Source organism: Fukomys damarensis, unplaced genomic scaffold, assembly GCF_012274545.1.
Source record: "Fukomys damarensis isolate Sample0158 unplaced genomic scaffold, DMR_v1.0_HiC HiC_scaffold_39, whole genome shotgun sequence".
Taxonomy (NCBI): Eukaryota; Metazoa; Chordata; class Mammalia; order Rodentia; family Bathyergidae; genus Fukomys; species Fukomys damarensis.
Genome location: NW_022900951.1, coordinates 79,761,237 through 79,766,349, shown reverse-complemented (window position 1 = coordinate 79,766,349; position 5,113 = coordinate 79,761,237).

Sequence of the window (5,113 nt, the reverse complement as noted above, 5' to 3'; positions counted from 1 at the left end):
TTTTGGCCTTGACTTATAAGACTGTTGGAAGATGGAGATGGAAAGGCGGAACTGTATGGAGGGGCATAAGGCCTTGAAAACCTTAACAGGGAATCTGGTGATACTTTATAGATGAGATACCAATGAAGGTTGCTCTTTGAAGCTGAAAGCAGAGGTCAAGGATCAGAGGGTGAGAACAGTCCGTGTGATGTAAGAAGATACCTTTCTTTCATTCACGAGTACAAAGATGACAAATACTAATTTTACCCTCAGGCAGCAACATTTTAGGTCAGGTGACATCTGATCTGGTCCTGATGTATTTACTACATTTATTCCACTTATCCAAGAAGAAGGGGGAAAAACAAAAGACCTTTGTGGGGTTTTTTTTGTACCTGGGATCGAACTCAGGCCCTTGTGCTTGCAAGGCAGGCAGCAAAACCACTGAGCTAAATCCCCTGCCCCTATGGGTGATATTTTCATTTTAGCTCAATCTTAGGAAGGAGTGAATAACCATTTCCCTACAAATCCTATGCAAGGTGTAATGAAAACAGAGACAATCATCTCTTTACCTGCATACATTTGCACACACAGGTAGACACACATGCATAAGCACTACTCATACTGCTTTTTGACTGAGGCCGAATAATTCCAAAGGCCTAAATTGGTAAAGTATCTGCTTCAAAGTACATATGAGACTTAGAAGTATCTAGCCAGGTCACAATTTGATGCTTCGCAAATACAAATGCTGTATTTATACACAACAGAAATTTCAAGCTGAAGGTATGATGATAAGACAGAGAGATAGATAAACTTTAAAAACATCTAAATGGTAAGTACATAGCACAAATATATAAGTACATCCCACAGTGTGAGGGTGGGTCACCCTGAGTGAACACAGTGACAAATACTCAATGTGGACTATCCTTTTTGTATCACCTACATACTCCTGCTTCTATCACCCAGGCTGATGTCAGGTCTGGGCTATCCTATGGAAAACCTGTGTGAGTTCTTGTGAGAAGTCCATGTGCAGGGCTTTGGGAAGTGTTCTGTGCAGGTGTTCTGGGATCTTGTCATGTCTCCTTTCTCAGCCAGGTTTAGCTACACCCTACCTTCCTGTCTCAGTGTCAGAAGTGAATTAAACATATAGCACCTAGTTGATGCCCTGAGAGAATTACTTGGTGCAAAGCCCCACATACTTAGTGTCAGAAGTGCTGTGAAAAGATAAACAGTTTTCTTTTACTTATCATTTAGGGGATTCCGGGGAGGGCTCAGAAAGAGCACAAAAATCTATCAAGAAGCTGCTACCTAGGATGAGAGCAAAGGAATAAATCTTAGGAAATGGGAAGAGAGCAAAACATAAGAGAGAGAGCAAAGGGTATGCAGAGGGGAATCTGTGAGGTAATCCATGAAGCATGTTCTGTAGGTGGTCATAGAAAGATCCTCTCTGGCACAAAAAAGCAAGGATATGGAATTCTACAAGATTCAACAATTTTGTGTTCCTAAATGGGGGGAAGCTGCTGCAAGGGACGTCGACACCCAAGAATCTTCTTGGGGTTGAGAAGTCTGAAATATCGCAATGAAAAATCCTATGTGAAAATCCCAAGACATCTAAGTTTCCCTCCCCTTGAGTCTGTCTCTTCTTCCTTTCCCTAGATCTGCACAAGTTGATCTGTAGTACTAGCTCCATCCTCAATTAGCAGGAATCCTACAGCAGATGTTCTCCTCTCATTCCATCTCTCCCTCAGTTTTGAGCCAGTCTCAGCCATCTCTAATGTCTGCATACTCTCCTTAAGGAAGACAGACAGTAGAGAGCGGCTACATGATGGGAGAGAGTGATTCCCACCTCTATCCCCACCTTTCTGGATCCAGAGCCATAGGTGCTTACAAATTGCCACTTCACCATTTCCCCTATCTGGGGTCCTGATGCCAACTCAGTCCATATGCTCTCCCCAACACACAGAACCAGTCACACAGAGGTGAGTAGGAAGCTTAGCAGTAAAGGATAAGGCTGTCTAGATGGCAAGATGAAGTGCGAGTATCAGGGGCATTTCAAGCACCACCATCTAATCTCAGCTGCCATCTCCTAGGGATGGTATTTACACCCACCTCCTCCAATAGTTGACCACTGTTTCTCTGCACAAATGTTTCCCTCAGGGTAGCTGCCCAGTTCTCAAGCTCCTGGTCAAAAGACAGACCCAGATAAGACATTTACAATCAGCTGAGATTGTTTTCTCCACCAACAAATGCTGAAATTCTGGTCACCAGAGTAGTCTTCAAGCTAATGCACCATGTAGAGACACCTACTCATCTGAACATCCTGCCACTCTACTCACCTGTCTCAGTTGTCAGGTATATGTCTGTCCTGTCCCTTCTCCACGCAGGTAAACACACCTTTCAGCAGACCAAGGAGTGTCTAGTCATACCCACCATCAGGCTGTTTCATATATTCAGTGAGCTAGGCTGCAGCAGTCCTGCAGCTTGGATTGAAGAATTCTCTCTCTCTCTCTCTCTCTCTCTCTCTCTCTCTCTCTCTTTCTCTCTCTCTCACACACACACACACACACACACACACACACACACGATCTGATGTGAAAAATACTGAGAAGCAAAACATTCAAATTAAATTTCCTCCACAGTTAACACTGGTGATTTGTAAAGGAAGGCTAAACTTTCACTTTGCACTACTTCCTTCAACCTTCATGTACTAGACTCAGGGAGAAAAAATCACATTGCTCCATTAGGAAAATGACAGAATATATGGAGAAATTTGATTGCTGGGTTTTTCAGGGAGTGCCAGGGATCACTTTCTACTGATTTATTTTCTACCTGGTTAGTGTCTGATTTTAAGTTGTAGATATTTTGTTCAGTAGATACATAAATGATTTGTCCAGTGGTATATGTAACAGTAAATGTTACAATTTATTTGCCAAGATATTCCAATTTTACTTTTTTTTTTTTGGTACCGGGGATTGAACTCAGGTCCTTGTGCTTGCAAGGCAGGCCACCAAACCACTGAGCTAAATCCCCAGCTCCAATTTTACATTTGACTCAGCAAGATTATTCTAACATTTAACTAAGTATGAGATTTGAATTTTTTTCAGCTTTAATTGAGTTTATTGGTATATTTTAGTGATACAGTACAGTTACATTCATTGTTGGGATCTTGTACCTCCACATGACAAGTCTTGATTCTCATTTTTTCCCCTTACCCCTGCCCTCCCTTCACCCCATCCTCCCCTCCCCATCTACAAATACTTTATTTCCATCTTTTCATTATCTCACATTTTTTTCTTTTCCCTTATTACCCTTCCCCTACTCATCCCACCTTCCCTACACCATTAGCTCCTTTCTTCCCTTTTCGAAATGTCAGTAATCTTATTAGAATCTTATGTATTATTGCAGATTATTCACACCAGAGAAACTATTCGGTATTTACACATGTGAGATTTATTTATTTCACTTAGGAGTATATCTTCAATATGTATCCATTTTCCTATGAATGAATCTATTCTCTCGCTCTTTATGGCTGAGTAATATTCCATTTTATAGAAAAACCACAACTTCTTTATCCAGTTTCCAACGGATGGGCAAATAGGTTGTTTCCAAGATTTAGCTATTACAAACTGTGCCGCTATAAACATGGGTGCACATACTTCTCTGTGATATGATTCTTTTAGTTCTCTTGGAAAGATACCCAACAGAGGGATGGCTGGGTCAAATGGAACCTCCAGTCCAAGCTCTTTGAGGTATCTCCATATTGATTTCCATAGTGGTTGCACTAGTCTGCACTCCCACCAACAATGGAGGAGGGTTCCTTTCTCCCCACAACCCCGCCAACATTTGTTATTGTGTGATTTCTTGATAGCAGCCATTCTTTGTGGGGTGAGGTGGAATCTCAGTGTTGTTTTCATCTGCATCTCTCGAATGACCAGTGATGTGGAACATTTTTTCATATATTTTCTTGCTGCTTTCACTTCTTTGTATGAGAAATGTCTGTCCATTTCGGATGCCCATTTTTGAATCGGGCCTTTATATTTGGAGGGGCTGATTGTTTTGAGTTCTTTATATATCCTTGATAATAGTCCTTTGTCTGAGGTACAGCTGGTAAAAATTTTTTCCCACATTGTAGATTGTCTCTTAGTTCTGCTAATGGTTTCTTTTGAAGTACAGAAGCTTTTTAGTAAGATGAGATCCCAGTTGTTGATTCTTTCTGCTAGTTCCCGTGCTACTGAGGATTTGTTCATAAAGTCTTTTCCTATACCAATGTCTTCCAGAGTTCTGCCTAACTTACTTTCCAGCAAGTTTAATGTTTCTGTTTTAATATTTAGATCTTTAATCCATTTGGATTTTAATTTAGTGCATGGCGAAAGATAAGGGTCTAATTTTAATCTGTGGCAGGTTGATATCCAGTTTTTCCAACACCATTTATTAAAGAGGCTATCTTTCCTCCACTGAGGATGGTGAGCTCCTTTGTCGAAGATGAGGTAGCTGAGTACATCTGCATTTGTTTTTGTGTCTTCCAGTCTGTTCCATTGATCCTCAGGCCTATTTCTTTGCCAGTACCATGCTGATTTTATCACAGTGGCTTTGTAGTATAGTTTCAAATTGGGAATTGTTACACCTGGTGCCATGTGACTGTTGCCTATAATGGCTTTTGCTATTCTAGGTCTCTTGTGGTTCCAAATGAATTTTTGGATTCTTTTTTCTAGTTCTGTGAAATATAGTGTTGGAATTTCAATTGGCATTGCATTGAATGTATATAGCAGTTTCGGTAGTATGGCCATTTTCACTATGTTGATTCTTCCTACCCAGGAGCAGGGGATATCTTTCCATTTTTTTATATCCTCTTCGATTTCTTTTTTCAGAGTGCTGTAGTTTTCAGTGTAGAGATCTTTTGTTTCTTTTGTTAGATTGATTCCTAGATACTTCATTTTTTTGGATGCTATTGTAAAAGGAATTTTTTCCCTTATTTCTCTCTCGTGAGTCTCCGTGAGTCTCTTGTGTATAAGAAGGCTATTGATTTTGGGGTATTCACATTGTATCTAGAGTCTCTACTGAATCTGTCAATTAAGTCTAGAAGATTTTTGGTGGAGTTTTTTGGATCTTCAATGTAGAGTATCATATCATCAGCAAA